We start from the raw sequence: 16,830 nt of genomic DNA, 5'->3' as shown, positions 1-16,830 counted from the left end.
CAGTGGCATTGGATGTTACACTTAAGGTGCACTGACTGAGCTGTGTTTTGCTTTTTTGGGTTCAGTATTGGCTTGGTGGTGGGACTGAATATTAGATTCGAGCTGCAGTAATGGAACTGTATGCGAGCGGGGTCCCAGTATAGGAAAGGAAGTGACCTCGCCAGAGTAGAACTCAGTTGCACTGATGGAGCTGCGCCCGGGGTCCTAGTACTGGAACAGCAGTGTGTACTGACTGTAAGAACTGAGGTGCTCTGGCAGACAGGGTGTGCGGAATTCTGGCACTGGCACGGCTGAGGGGCTTCGAGTGTGTGAACTGAGGTGCACTGGTGGAGCTGCGCACGGAGGTCATAGTACCGGAACAGAAGAGTGAACTGACTGCAAGAACTGAGGTGCTTTGGCAGACAGCATGTGGGGTTCTGGCACAGCTGAGGACTTGGGGGTATGTGGACTGTGGTGCACTGATAGAGCTGCGAGTGGGATCCCAGTGTAGAGAAGAAGTGGGCACTGTCTCTAACGATTGCGGAGCCCTGGTAGAGCTGGGATCCTATATGCTTGTTGGGACAAAAGTGGGGGTAGCAGGTTAATATACAACACCACTGAATTACTTAATTAGGAAAGGTCAGGCACATGTGACTAAGAAAGCAGGAAATGTCATGCAGTCACAGTTTATTCCAGAGTTCATGAAAACAATTTTGTAGTGTGCAGATAACACTGCTAATTTTGTTGCAGACCCTGATGTGGTAAGCCCTGGGGGGCTAGGCAATTAGCAATCCTCCCTTGTTCTCAGGGCCAGGGACCCCATGCAGGCAGACCAAATGAGACCAAAATAACAGTTTGATTTATAGCCTGGTTTACAGCTAAGTTCAGAAACTGAGGTGCTCTGGCAGACAGCATGCGTGGGGTTCGTGGCACTGGCAAGGCTGAGGGCTTGGAGTATGTCAGCTGAGGTGCACTGATGGAGCTGCACCAGAGGTCCCAGTACTGGAGCAACAGAGTGTAGTGACTGCAAAAACTGTAGTGCTCTGGCAGACAGCGTGTGCGCGGTTACTGGCACAGCTGAGGGCTTGGTTTGTGTGAACTGAGGAACACTGATGGAGCTGCACCCGAGGTGACTGTATTGGAGCAGTAGTGTACTGACTGCAAGAACTGAGGTGCTCTGGCAGATTGCGTGTGTAGGGTTCCTGGCACTGGTACGGCTGAGGGCTTGGAGTGTGTAAACTGAGGTGTACTGATGGAGCTGCGAGTGGGATCCCAGTATGGATCAGAAGTGAGTACTGTCTCTAAGGATTGCGTAGCCCTGGTAGAGCTAGGTGCTTAGGCCATAAGCAATTACAAGCAATCCTCCGCCCGTGGGACAACATGCAGGCACACTTGGTAAAGCAAAAATACAAGTCAAGGAAGGGCGCAAGCCAGGCAGCTGAAAGAGGGTGCAGAGAGCCAACAAAGACCAAATGTGACCAATATAAGAGCCTGATTTATAGCCTTGTTTACAGCTAAGCTCAGAGAAAGAATGTTCTGAATGAAAATGGAAGCGGACAAGAGCAAGAAACAAAGTTAAAACATTTTTTTTTTTAAAAAGTCTCCTACAGTCCAGATAAACAGGACAAAGCGTAATCATACAGTAGTTGGTCCCTGATCCCCGCACAGAAGTAGGAGGAAAAAAAGAGGTATGACTGACCACTAGCAAGCACGGATTTTTAAATGACACAAACTAACAAAAGAAATAGCTGGAGGCCCACAGAAGAAGTGTACTTAAAAAGTATACAAAAGGTGGCACGCTCGACCCAAAAAGGAAAGTTTAGGCCTGGCAAAACTTTTATTTTGGCATGTTGAAATTGCAGTTTAGAACTGCACACACAGGCTGCTACAGCATGCCTGACAGATTTTTAAAAGAGCTACTTAAATGGGTGGAACAATCAGTGATGCAGGCTCACTAGTAGCATTTAACCTACAGGCCCTGGGTACCTATAGTACCATTTTACTAGACACCTGCAAGTAAATTAAATGTGCCAATTGAGTGTAGGCCAATTTTACCATGTTTCAAGGAGAGAACACAAGCATGTTACCTTGGGTTAGGAGTGGTGGTGTGTGCAGAGTTTTAAAAGCCAACAAAAATGGGTTCAGAAAACAGGAGGGTGAAGGCAAAAGTTTTTTAAAGACTTTGCAGGTAGACCAAGTTCTACACTATGGTTTAGCATGGAAAATATGGAGGATGAAGACACCTTCTCCAGATAGTCGAAATGTACTGCCTACATTCCTAAGGCTGGAGGGTTGTGACTCGGACAGTGGATTGAGAGAATGGAGACAGGGCTACCACTACAAAGTGGTGGTGGTGGTGCTCTTGCTTGGAGACATAACATACCTTGAGAGGCATTACTTTACACTAAGACTGTGTTTGGAAAGTAACATGATAAAGAAACGAACTGTGAGCCAACCCAAACAAGTTCTGAAGTGTAAGACAGTGGACTACATCCCATGCCTTGAAAATGTGTATAAAAAGTCCCAGGTTCTTCTTGGTCAAGGAAAGGAGTTGTATAGCTGAAGAATTTAAATTTTCTACTAATGCATTTTGAAGGTTATAATCTAGGTGCGCAAATCATAGTTAAGAAAAACTGCTCTCAGCTTATAGTGCCATCAATTTTTTATCCCACCTATAGCATTCTTTTAGTCCTTCCTCTAATCAGCAAACTATGTAATTCCCTTCTAACATTATTATGCAGTGACCAATATGTTCTGGGATTACTCTCTTTTTATTTTGTGTTTCTACTGTTTGTATTTGAATTTGAAATCAATTTTCTTATGTTTAATCGGTTTTTGAAAGGCGGATGCACAGGATATAAGTTCACCTCTCAGACCAACATATGTGGTGCCTCATACCATGTTCAGCAACACCTCATCGGTATAGTTCCCTTAGTAGTAGTGATGAATTACATCCTAAATAGTACTTCTCAAAGCCACATATCAGAAAGCAAATTTGTTGAGGCACTATAATCTATCATTCGAGGATTTTGGTGTATAAATGCCCAAAGTTATGGTGTCTCTGAAGTGCTCAAACAGAGAAAAAAGCACATTTTGAAATGAATTCTGAGTAACATGTGTAGTCCCACTCTTGGATATGTTGAATCTGCAGAACATATCAACGTTTAAAAACCTTCCAACTTGCAAATGATGCCACGTTTTTAACTACTGGAAAAGCGTGCACCAATTTTCTCCACAACTGGAAGCAAAAATTATATTTAGCTTGTGTGTCAATTTAAGAAAAGCGGCTTGCCTCAATTATAATTACTTAGCATACCATGTCTTGTACAAAGAGATAATATGATTTATTTACTTAATGTTTGGGGTGAAAGCTGTGTATGCATTTTTAGCAGTCTTTATCTGAAGTCATGTTTCGGAGACTGGAAAGGCATCCTGGGGTGTGTCTTGAAATAGCAAGCGCAGCTAACAGAGCTTCTTTTTAAAAGGTCCAATAACTCTCCAATGTACATCTCAAAAAAGTAGATATGTTGCATACTCAAATAGAATAGGTACTGTAGACTGATATTTTACAGACATCACAGGAAATCTGTCAGTGATCTAAAAGGATGCTTGTCATCATGCAATTATACCACATATGACAAGACAGAAGCACAAAATACTTGGCAAATACATTAATACATACAAACATTTCTAATATTGCAGACAATAAAACAGCACATCTCTATATTTAACACAATTGCAAACTAGTCAGTGTTACATTTACATTTCAGCACATAAAATTGTATTTCTCCCAAAGGAGGACCTAAAAAACAGTAGCTGTGATTTGAAAGCGCTCCATTTCTGTTAATAATGAAAGATGACAGTGGTTGAGAGAAATGTACTGAATATAACGTTTTCCACTGCGTCCTGCATAAAACAACATGTTCCTTTTTTTTCTTTTTAGGCAAAATGGTGGAAGGGGGTGGGAAAGCCAAAGCAACACTGGAGAAGGGTAAAGACTTGGGAAAGCAACGTAGAGGTGCAGGTGTGGGGAAGCAACACTAAGCAATGGAAGGAAGCAACAGATGTGGGCAACAGGGAGGGTGGAGGAGAATTACTCGGAGGACAGAGAGCAACACGGAATGCAGAGGGAGATAAGTACACAAGGGCTACAGTTTGTAAATACATGCACTCTCATGGAGTGCTTCACACAAAAGTTAAAAAAGGAATGTTTGAAAAGCAGTGGAAGCAGAAAAGCCAGCAATCAATCAAAGTGAGGGTAAAGAGGCAGTGCTTCACGGGAGGGACAAACACAAGACTGACAAGCAAGAATACAAATCAGGGACACAAGAATGATAAAGAAAGCCAACCAATGGTAAGCAATAGATGGTGTCCAATCTTTATGCACTTGATAAGTCACAAAATGCCTTGCAACAAATACTGCATGTACTGTCTTTTAGGCCTGACCTACAAAATTACACCAAATACCAGAACTTGTGGCTTGTTAAGAGTGAGAGTAAGCATATTTGTGACATGATAGACCAAAGTGCACCAGGTTGCCTATGTGTGCCAAATAATGTGATGACTAACATAAAAAAGTCATTGGCATACATTAGAGGATTATAATCCCTATGTTGCAGTCTGCAGGGGGAATACTGGGTCAAAATCTTGTGGAGGAAGGGTTAGCTACATCTTATTCTCTTACTCTTAAGTACTCTTGTGTGCATGCGCTAATAGGGAGAGTGTGTTCCTGAAGGTAAAGCCTGACCGAGACATATCATCAACCTTTAGAAGTTATTTTGAGACAAAATTCCCATTTGGGGACTGTAATTACATTTTGTCCGTCGAGTTAACTTGTGATGATATTTTAACAAAGAACACAATGGTCAACCACGATTTTCTTGATTTATTGTAAACAAGTTTTCAACGTCAAACCACTAGCAAGCACTGCAAAGCACTACCAATCTTGTAACATTCTGGAACCAACTCAGGTTCCCCGATCTTAAAGGAACCAACATACTACACATTTCTTTCCTTTATAACATGCTTTAGTGAAACAAACAAGGACACCGTTTTTTTAGGTTGAGCATAGCAGACCGCAAGCGCTGCTTTTCCGATGTGTTGGTATGTATCTGGGTTTTTAACAACGCCCACCTCACACCCATCACTATCACTTGTTCGTGGGCTTTCCCTTCAAAAATCATTTGATGAGATTGATAAATGGTTTACATTTGCCCTCTTTTGGGAGGTTTTGTTACCGCCTTGGCCATCACCCCTGTTACATGGCTAATTGCACTTTTGCCGATAAGTCTGATTGAGAACAAACTTCTTTTTCGTTTTGTGTGTCTCTTCACGCTGATGCTCATGGTGGCCGTGGTGCTGTGAATCGGCTCACTTATTTGAAACTGTTTTACTATTTATTTTCAATTTATGTGGCAAGACAAGTCCGGTTAGGAGTTTACAACGCTAATAGCTCAAACTCGAGCAAATACGAGACCCACTGGATTGCAAATGCTTGTTTTTCTTTTTACATTATAGAGTATACATATTAAACAGGAAATAAGGAAGCTGGTAATAAGTAGGCAACATATAACTTGTACCTGTGGAAGAAAAAGATACATTTACCAAGAAAGAAAAAGGAAGACAAGAAAGAAACTGGCCACAAATCATGGCATACCCACAGCAAGAATATCAGGAATATATGTACAAGGAGGTATTTCCGAGAAAAGCTGCAATGGGAGTTTCACCTTCAACTCAACGCACATAATGTTCCAACTTATTGGGCTTTCTGTACACTCATCCATTGGTCCTCCCATGCAAGTTCTCAGCACAATCTGAACCCGAATCCTGCTCCTTGAACCACATTCTTTGCTCTAGGTAGGTAACCACATTTACTGACCCTCCTCACATTCTACTATTTGCCATTATTCATTTTGACATGGCTTCCTTTACGAAGAATATCTTTCTTCCCAATACCTGCACACACTGCAAAAAGATCACCCTTCTACAAATCCTGACCCACCCGTATTAGTTTATCATTGTATGTAGGTACATATTGGTCCGGTTTGCACCAACTTAGCTAGCCTCCTTTGTAAGTATTTCCTCCATCCTTCTTTCTTATCTAGGCCGGAAAGACAGCTGTGCAGGATACCCTGCCTTTCAAGGAATGTTTATTCAGTTGTAGAGTGATGTGACATGGCCTTGAAACAATACTGCATTTCCTGTATGCCTGGTTTCTGGTACTAGCAACTCCACACAGCCCACTGTGCACAGTTCCTAAGCACTTTGATGAACCTTTCAACAAAACCCATTTTAGGTGGATGGATCAGCGCCATTCTGTAATGCTTAATCCCTTACTGTCTTAAGAAGAAAAAAAAAATCACAAACTCCTCTGACACAATCTTCAAATAATTGGCCATCACTACTTCAGCAGGACACCCTTCCTCTTTAGATTAAAATCTCCTCACAAAAATTCATCAAATTGGCAGCCTTAATTATACTCAAAAATACAACCTCCGGTCAACGTTGTAATCAACTAGCTTTACTGCACATCTTTCTACCAGAGATGGGAAACAAAAGGGATCACAATCAATCAATCACAGTATTTGTAAAGCGCACTACATACCCGTTAGGGTTTCAAGGCGCTGAAGGGAGGGGGGGGGGGGGGGGGGGGGGTTGCTGCTACTGGTTGAAGAGCCAGGTCTTAAGAAGTCTCCTGAAGGCGTGTAGGTCCTGGGTCTGTCGCAGGTAGGTAGGGAGGGCGTTCCAGGTCTCGGCGGTGAGGAAGGAGAAGGATCTGCCACCGGCGGTCTTACGCTGGATGCGGGGAGCGCTGGCGAGGGTAAGGTTGGCGGAGCGGAGTTGGCGGGTGGGGGGTATAGAAGTTGAGTCTTTTGTTCAGGTAGGCTGGACCGGCGTTGTGGAGTGCCTTGTGAGCGTGGGTGAGGAGCTTGAAGGTGATCCTCTTGTCCACGGGGAGCCAGTCGAGGTCTCTTAGGTGATGGGAGATGTGGCAGCGGCGGGGTACGTTGAGGACCAGTCGGGCGGAGGCGTTTTGAATGCGTTGGAGGCGTTGTATGTTTTTTGCTGAGATGCCTGTGTAGAGTGCATTGCCATAGTCTAGCCTGCTGCTGACGAGGGCCTGGGTAACCGTTCTTCTTGTTTCTGTTGGGATCCATTTGTAGATTTTACAGAGCATGCAGAGGGTGTGGTAGCAGGAGGAAGAGACTGCATTGACCTGTTTGGACATGGAGAGGGTGGAGTCGAGGATGAAGCCCAGGTTGCGAGCGTGGTCGGTGGGTGTTGGTGGGGCTCCCAGAGAGGTGGGCCACCAGGAGTCGTCCCAAGCGGAGGGGGTGCGTCAGAGGATGAGCACCTCCGTCTTGTCAGAGTTCAACTTCAGGCGGCTGCATCTCATCCATTCGGCGATGGACTTCATTCCCTCATGGTAGCGCGTGGGTCTTTGGTGAGGGAGAGGATGAGCTGGGTGTCGTCGGCGTAAGAGAGAATGTTGAGGTTGTGCTGACGGGCCAGTAGTGTGAGGGGGGCCATGTAGACGTTGAACAGCGTTGGGCTCAGAGAGGAGCCTTGGGGGACGCCGCAGATGATGTTGGTGGCTTCGGAGTGGAAGGGTGGGAGGCGGACTTTCTGGGTTCTGCCGGAGAGGAAAGAGGAGATCCAGTTGAGGGCCTTTTCCTGTATTCCGGCTTCGTGGAGGCGTGTTATTAAGGTGCGGTGGCAGACCGTTTCGAAGGCGGCGGATAGGTCCAGGAGGATGAGGGCTGATGTTTCGCCGTTGTCCATTTGCTGTCTGACATCGTCTGTGGTGGCGAGAAGGGCAGTCTCGGTGCTGTGGTTCCGTCTGAAACCAGACTGGGAGGGATCCAGGATGGAGTTGATCTCGAGGTGGTGGGTTAGCTGAGTGTTTACGATCTTCTCGGTGACCTTCGCCGGGAAAGGGAGCAGGGAGATTGGTCGGAAGTTTTTGAGGTCGTTGGGTTCTGCTTTGGGCTTCTTAAGGAGGGCGTAGATTTCGACGAGCTTCCAGTTTTCCGGGAAAGTCGCAGTCTCGAAGGATAGGTTTATGACCTTTCGAAGTTGGGGGGCGATGGAAGAGTCAGCTTTGTTGTAGACGTGGTGGGGGCATGGGTCTGATGGAGATCCTGAGTGGATGGAATTCATGATCACAAATATCAACGTCTACCTTCTCCCAATCCCTCTCGGGAAATTTTACTAGGAAGACAGAAGTTTCCTTTGGTTACTAGCTATGCATTCGCACACAAACCTTTCAAAGTCTTGATCAATGCCTGGCCACAAGAAATCAGCATGGTCTCTCCTTTTCATGGCAGAGATTCCCCTATGACCTTCATGCAGCAAATTCATTTGACTTTGTGTAGTATTAATGGCACAACCAACCTGTCATTATTCCTCAACATCCCGTCCACCAGGGATAACTAACGACATTGATTTAAAACATCCAAACTTACTATGACCCAGAACTTCATCAACTCCACTACATAGCACATTTTATGATTTTCAACATAGTCTTATCATTTGATACCACCATCTTCCACTCATCTTAAGATGGGCATATCTAGAACACTGATCCCTTCTCCCACAAACTGTGATTTTCCTTTGTCCTTATCTTTGATGTTTACATCATCCTTATTCTTAATGGTGACGTGCATAGTGCTAACATATTCAAGGCCCCTTCTGTGTACTTCTATCTCATGCAATTCTTTCACATAGCAGGAAGTCGTTTTTATCCCACAGGCAATATAGAAAGATTTTTCTAAAAAGGGTTCATGCTAATCTAGCTCTTTGTCTTGAATTTCCAAATTACTTGTTCTATTAACTGATCCCTTATCATTTTCTTCATGAAGATATTTAAATCTATATGTTCCTTCTAACATACGAATAACTACTTATTGTCCAATTGATTTTATGTCAAGGCAGGAGGCTAGCCTTATGAATGACCTTTTATTTACTCCTTCTGAGCAGTAAACTCATTAAAAGTGACCAATAGAAAATTAACAACATCATAATAGAAAAAAAGAATGTTCAGCTCCATATAAACTGTGTCGTCCCTTTTCTGCCTTTTTTGTTTGCTGCTTCTGAGCAGATAAGTATATGTTTTTATTGCTGTGAATATTTGACTGATGGGAGATGTGCATTAGAAATGTTGTAAGCATTACCCAATTTATGGGCAGCGCTGATATTAGGGACTGTGTGTTTTAAGTACTGTATGGTAGTTTTTTTTAAAGAGTGTGGTTTGTTCAGTTTATGATGTAGAGGTTTGGTGTCTGTGTAGTTTTGACAGATTTGTAGGACGTTCAGGGTTCTTAATCAACATTGACTGATCTGTCTATTGGACAATCGAATTTGGTTCACTTTGAGATAGAAAAAAAAAAAAAGAAAGCTTGCTTACTTTTTGAAGAGGTAGTTTGGTTGCGTGCACTGCGAGTGGGGCACGAGGTCAGGCGCATGAGCAGAAGTGACGCGCTTGACTCATGTTGGAGCAGATGAATGTTCACGAGCGTAAAGTTTGACGTATTTAGGCAGGCGTAACGCATTGACATGTGTCAGCAAGGACGCCTGCTCTAGTGTTTAGAGGAATGAACGTTGCTGTAGTTCATTTCCTCTGAACTGAAAAGTGTTTAGGTTTATTTTTTAAAGGAATTGGAACTTGTGAGCAATTCATTTTGTGTTTACAGCGGGTTGCTGTATAAGTCTGTTAACTTGGTAACGAGTCACCGTTGAGGTGGTTCGTTATGGGACATTGATATTTTGAAGGACGGAAGTTTATTTAAAGGTGCATTAGGCATTTTAAAAATCAAAAAAAGAAAGAAGATAACTGAAATAAATAAGGATAAAGAAGGTAATCAAGAGGATATTATTAGAAAAATCGTAACAGAGGAATTAAAAGCTGTAGTACAAGAATCTGTAAAACAGGCTTTGGGGAAAAGGAAAGGAAATTATGAGGAGCTTTTCTCTTTGTCAGATGATGAAGACAATTCATAAGAGTCCAGGGGGAAAGTGTTCAGCAAAAAGGAAACATTTACAGGAGATATCAGACAGATTTGGAGTCACATGCGGCTCAAGAAGGAAAGGTACCCTAAGCAATACTAAAAGTCAGCTTGACGCTGAAAAAGAGTATACAAATGAAGAATTTGATGATGACAATAATTTAGAACAATATGTCCTAGACCTGGAGTATAAAGATGGTCTTGAGGAAGAGTTGGATGGTAATCTTAGAACTAAGAGTAGTGAAAGTATAACTGACCCATTGGGTGAAAAGTTATTTGAACCAAAGGATATAAGACATCCAAGAAGAAAGGAATGATGGCCTTTGGACAATGTTGCCGATTACATTAAAGCAAGGTTACGCAAGCCATTGGAAAAAGATGAAAGGAATGTGATGAGGGCGGAGTGTTCTAGGCACGTCATTGATGATAAGGTGTGTTTAACACCTAATTTAGACCCAGAAACGATTACTTATTTATTTAAGCTGGGTAATGATCCAATGAAAGGACTAGAAAAGTTCTTGAAGCAGTGTCAGGATAAACTGTTTAAAGTGCTCGGGCCACTGGCCAGGATATTTGATACAGTAGAAGATGCTTCTTTAAAGGGAAAGGACTTAGATGTACATCTCTTACGTGGTTGGTGTCAGAGAGTCATTTGATTCATTGGAAACACAAATTCAGGACTTTTAGCAGACAGAAGGAAAACGGTACTGATGTGTATGAATCCAAAATTATTTGAGATGGCGAGTAAGGAGTCCTCAGAAGAGGCTGTTGGCCTACTTTTTGGAGATGGGGTGGTCAAAGCTTTGAAAAAATAAGTGCGTACATTTACAAGTTTAGATAAAGCTTAGAGGAGAGTATTTAGAATAGTAATTTATATGGACGGGTCAGTAGGAGGGGGCAACTTACTTGCTGAGCAAGTTGGAGCCTAAAATCTGAATCAAGGAACAGGTTTCTTCAGAGAAAACCAAGGAGGTGCTCAGTTCTATCCCCAGCTAGGGAGAGGGCAAGGCCGTAATGCAAGAATGAGGGGTCATAACCTTGCACATGTACGGAATCAAGGTGAGTATGAAGATTATTTCTACTTCTATCCCTACAGGTATAGGAGGAAGATTAAGGTATTTCAGGGGAAATTGGGAAATGATCACGGAGGATGTATATGGGTGTTACAGACGATACAGGGATGTATAATAGAGCTCGACCCAGAACCTGTGCAAGAAATAGAACCATGAGAATTTGAATTGCACCGGGAGTTCAAACAGATAGTTCATTTAGAGATAACTCAGAGGCTGTCGAAGAATGTGATTCTGAAAATGGGGGAACAAGACAAAGGATTTGTAAGCACTTTGTTTCTAGTGGAGAAGGACAAAGGATAGAGACCAGTGATAAATCTAAGGAAGTTGAACCAGTTTGTGTCTTACCATCATTTCAAAATGGAAGGAATTCCTCTTTTATGTGGTCTTTTGCAGGAGCATGATTGAATGGTGGAGGTGGATCTCAAGTATGCCTACCTCACAATTCCAATAGCCAAAAGCAGTCAGGGGTATCTGCAGTTCAGGTGGAAAAAACTGTTATTTCAGTTTCAGAGTTTACCTTTTAGTCTTGCCTTGGCACCTTGGTGTTTCACAAAAGTGATGAGGCCAGTAGTTGGTTTTCTCAAAGAAAGAGGTGTAAGGATGATAATTTATGTTGATGATATACTGATTTTGAATCAGGATATCGAGGATTTAAAGGAGCATTTAGTCCTTGTAAAGGATTTATTGGAAAATTTAGGTTTTTATCATAAATCTGGAGAAATCTGTGTTGGTTCCGATGAAGAAGATGGAATTTTTGGGATTTATAGTGTATACAGAGTTATGTCAGTTACATCTTCCAGAAAGGAAAGTAAGTTCAGTCTTTGAGGAAGAAGCAACAGGTGAGACAGAGATTTAGCATGTGTGATTGGGCTACTGTCTTAAGCCATTCAGGCTATTTTTCCAGGTCCTTTGCATTACAGGGCTTTACAATGTTTAAAGATATTTGGTCTAAGGAAAGGTTTATGGTACAGAGATGTGGTGCCCCTATCTCAGGAAGCTCGGGAGGAATTGGTTTGGTGGAAGGAGAATCTAGAAGCATGAAATGGTCATGCGATTTTTGGTTAAAAAACAGATTTTGCAGTAGAGACAGATGCAAGCAGTTTCGGTTGGGGAGCTCATTGTGTAGGTTTAGAAACTGGTGGAATGTGGTCATTTTTAGATAAGGAGAAGCACATAAATTGCTTAGAATTATAGGCAGGAATGGTTGCATTGCAAAGTTTCAGGAAAGTTCCGAAGGGCAAGTCTATATTTCTGAAAATGGACAATGTGACAGCTGTGACATACATAAACAAGTTAGGAGGAGCCCGATCCAGGAATCTGGCAGAGTTGGCTAAAGAATTGTGGGACGTCTGCTTGGAACACAAAATAAGTTTAAGGGCGGAGTACTAGCCAGGTGTACAAAATGTTATTACAGTAGATTGGAATCCAGGTGTACAAAATGTTATTACAGTAGATTGGAATTCTCTTCAGATGAGGGATTTCAGCGACTAGAAACTAAGAGATACTCTCTCAGATTATGGGACCATTGGAGATAGATCTGTTGCTTCCAGACTAACCTTTCAGTTACCGATCTAAGTCAGTTGACGACCGGATCTAGGTGCATATGCAGTGGATGCATTTATGCAGGATTGGAGCGCAATGAAAGGTTATGCTTTTCCTCCTTTCTTTAAGATTCAGAGAGTGTTGTTACAGGTGAAACGTCAGCGATGTCAGTTAGTTTTGGCGATTCCTTTTAGGACAACTCAGCTCTGGTTTCCAAAGGTAATGGAGATGGCAGTGGAACAACCAATTTTAATAAGGTGTTGCAAAGGTCGACTTGACAGGTGTGGATGGCTAAGAGCATCCTTTAGTGGATTTGGGATCACTAAACCTTCTACTATGGAGGATATTGGGCGTTCCAGAAAATTCACAGAACTTTCTAAATCAGCTGCAGGGTTATTGGATGAATTCTGTGCTCCAGCGACAAAGAAAAACTGTAGAAGTGCATGGAAAGTTTGGTCTTGCTAGTGCTTACAAAGGAGTTTGGATCCTGTGGAGGCACTTGATATTCAGGTAGCAATTTTTTGGGCTGAATTGTTTGATAAGGGTATGTCTTACAGAACAGTAAATTAATATAGATCAGCAATAGCTGCTGGTCCTGATCTTAAACAGGGTGTATCAATTGGTAAGAGTCCTTTAGTAGGTAGGGTAATAAAGATGATTTGTTTGGAATGATCACCCAATTCGAAATACCACATTCTATGGAATGTAAATTTGGTTCTTGTGCTATTTCAGAACTGGCCAGCCAATAGGTACTTAAAGGAAAGGGAACTTTATTGGAAGTTAGCAACTTTACTCTGTCTAATATTTTTCCGAAAAGTTTCAGATGTAAAGGCCTTGTAGGTTTCAAATAGATTTTAATCAGCCGAAAGGTGTGTTGTTTGAAGTATGTAAGCGTACTAAGACAATTTCTTTTACTATTTGTTACCCGTTTTTTGATAAATTTCCAAAAAATGTGTGGGGTTCATTGCTTGAAGGAATACGAGTCTAAGATGCTGGAAAAAAAGAGTGCCGGGGTTGATTAACTCCTAATTGCTTATGTAAAACCTTTTAAGGCTGGAACAAATGCTACCATTGCAAGATGGGTGAAGGGTGACATGAAAGAGGCTGGCGTGGATCTATCAAAGTTCACAGCCCATTCAGTGAGGGGAGCCATGGCAAGTAAAGTTTGTATGATGGGAGGAAGTTTGGCAGATATTATGAAAGCTGCTGATTGGTCCTCGGCAGAAACATTTAGGAAACTTTCTTTTTAATCTATAGATCATGTTCCAAAATGTGTTTTGACTGACTTTAAACATGCATAATGCTAGCCTCCTGTCTTGACATAAAATGACAATTCTTAAAGGTTTACTGCATAAAGAATAAAGAATATGGATTTTATTCAAGACAAGTAGGCTAGCATTATCCCATCCACCCTTCCCTAGAAGGGGTTGGGAATAATACATTTTATGGACTTAAAGGGTATACTATTATTGTATATGTTAAAAAAAAAATGGAAGATTTCTAATTTTGTTTTTATTTTGCAGAATCTTAAAAAAGAATGATTTCAGTGTTAAGTGGATATACGATGAGAAGAAGAGATCAAAAGAGTCAGAAAATGGAGAACACAGTTTAAATGGAGCTGAACATTCTTTTTTTCCTATTATGATGTTGTTAATGTTCTATTGGTCACTTTTAATTCGTTTGTTGTACAGAAGGAGTAAACAAAAGTTGACACATAGTGCTAGCCTCCTTTTCTTTGATAAAATCCTGATTCTTTATGCAGTAAACCTTTAAGAATCGCCATTCCCCTAGAGGATGTCTAGATGAACTGGGAAGAATTTCTAAATCTGTGTCCCCTGAACATTTAAGCAATGTTTTACCATGGCAAGTTTCTTTTTTGCTACACATACATCCCTGTCGACCACTTGATGGTTTCCCTCCAAAAAAATTAATGGTTCCACTGTAGTCTGTAAAAACATAGGAGGAGTTATCACTGACTGCACAGCCATACTGCAAGCATGGGCAAGAACTAGAATAAAATTCACAAAATATGAAAAGAAACAACAGGTATAAATTCTAAAAACATGTGCCAATTCAAAATCCCTGAAATAGTCACCTGGTAATTTTAAGTTGTTTTCCAAATATTGTGGTCACTGTTGTCACAAAATAGCTAAAATAAGAAAAGTGATTTAAAGTATGTTTGCTTTCTTCTCTTTTTTTGAAAGAAAAAAAAGAAAAGATTTCTACAAAGAAGAGTGGTCATCGTTGTCAAGAATCTGTGTAATATTGTGCAGCTTGAGTTCAAGTTTATGTATAATGCAGGTCTAAAGGGTGTTTTATCTGTATGCCTTTATTTTGATGTTCTCCTTCTATTTACTCAGGGAATGTTTTTCCCTCAATAGATCAACGTGCGTACAGGATTGCGCAGGTCCATACAACTCCTCAGTTTCATAGCAGGAAACGAGGAGTGACTGAGAAAAGCACAAAGAAACCTTGTGGTGATGCCACACAGAAAGAAAGGTTTGGAAAACAGCATTGAGACATCACGCTTGACTGCGTCGTGAGGAAGTCAGGAAGGCTGGTGGAGAATTGAAGATCCAGATGATGAAAAGCAGCTGGTGTGTTAAGTATAACACTGGGGAAATCAAAGTACATGCCTAGCAATAGTTATTAAGTGTCCGAAGTGCCAATACAGGTTATGATGATTTTAGATACAACAAAACATTCAGCACACTTGATGGCTATAAAACTGGTACCTGCCGATGTCCTGTGCACTCAACGACTGTTAGTCTGTAATAACAAGTAACTATAAGAGCTGGATTATCAATATTAGTAAGCGGGAACAATGTAGATTCAAGTTGTTAACAACTTGGTTGTCAATCTCACAAAGAACACATGATTGTCAGTATTAGCTTTCTTGATTTATTGTAGATGAGTTTCCAGCGACCAACTCCTGACAGGCGCAGCAAAGCAACATTCCCATACTCTAGAACTAACTCAGGTTCCAAGATCTTAAAGGAACCAGGGTGCAACTGATACCATATAACTATTTATGCATAATTCACAAAATTACTAGTGGAGTCTGGCCCTGAGAGGAGGCCACTTCCAGTCCTTTTAAATGGCAGTGGTTTACGTTTTACCACAAGGTGTCTTTCAACTATTTGAATCGTTTTTTTCATATCTGTCAATTGATTTTGGGCAGTTAACGTACATAGTACTTGCAAGAAGCAATGCACTGGTCGAGTGGTATAAAGACTACACTCTTTTAGTGCTAGTTTGGCGGGAAAAAGTAATATTTTTCTTTGTCTGAATAGAATATTTCTATGACTTTTCTAAACTGTCACTCTTTGACTTCTGCAGAAAATCCTTTCAAGTCATAATTTTCCCACTGGCATGTTTCATCCCTTCAGACATCTTCTGACCTACCGAACTCATCATATCTCACATATCCTAAAACACACATTCCCAGACACTGCTTGCCTTTTCGATAGCCAATCACCTTTCCCCCTCGTATGTAGGAAAGGAGCTAACGATCTTATTTTTCTACAATAATTAAATAAAAAATACTCTACATGCCAGAAGCATTGAAACTGACTACTATAGAACACACAAAAGGCATACCCCTGGTGCCTTACCTTGGGACCTTTTCCCTCCCTGCTGTCTATGCTTCTTGATCGGCTATGCTTCCCTTCCCCTTTTGTGTACGACTTTGCCAAATGTTAAGTTGTCCAATTACTTTCCCAACTTTTCTTTTCCTTTTAACTTGTTGCTTATCCCGAGGCCAATACTTCATAATACTTTCGGCCAAATAATTAACAATGGCCGGCCTTCTATTTCAATTCGTATATATGTCCTTTCTTCATGTAATGATAGTTTAATTGGCCTGCTTCTTTCCCCTATGCTCCGTTAAACAAGTGACCCAACCACTAGAACGCCAGCCTCCTTTCCCCCCACAGCTGTGTCCTCTTCCAATAGCCATAGGGCAGCCTGTGGCTCAACTGCCAGCATTCAACCATCCTCCCATTTTCATTACTAAGTACGTACAGCTTGCCCTTTTATAGTGATGGCTTAACTGCTTGCTTTCTACCCTTCTACTACACTTCACCTGCTACTTTCTCTTCCTTCTGTCTTGTCTAGCCTGCTTCCAGCCACCCCTCCTCACCCTCGTCTGCATAACCACTCCTCGATAAACTACAATATTCTGCAAGGCAATTGATCCTTCCCAGCACGAAATAGACTTTGCATCCTTCCAA

At 41.7% G+C, this 16,830-nt stretch overlaps 1 protein-coding gene across 4 annotated transcripts in view; it reads right to left on the bottom strand.

Annotated features, from left to right (window-relative positions):
* Nucleotides 1-16,830, bottom strand: part of UTP4 (UTP4 small subunit processome component) — a 200,902-nt gene that overhangs the window by 181,837 nt on the left and 2,235 nt on the right. The window contains exon 2 of one of the 4 annotated variants that reach the window (XM_069218643.1): nucleotides 15,334-15,367. The exons of the other annotated variants lie outside the window; for them this stretch is intronic. The gene's annotated coding sequence lies outside the window, so the exon portion shown is untranslated. The remainder of the gene's footprint in view (nucleotides 1-15,333; nucleotides 15,368-16,830) is intronic. 4 annotated transcript variants of the gene reach the window in all.

This window comes from Pleurodeles waltl, chromosome 12 (genome assembly GCF_031143425.1).
Source record: "Pleurodeles waltl isolate 20211129_DDA chromosome 12, aPleWal1.hap1.20221129, whole genome shotgun sequence".
Lineage (NCBI taxonomy): Eukaryota > Metazoa > Chordata > Amphibia > Caudata > Salamandridae > Pleurodeles > Pleurodeles waltl.
This window is presented reverse-complemented; position numbering and strand designations above follow the sequence as displayed.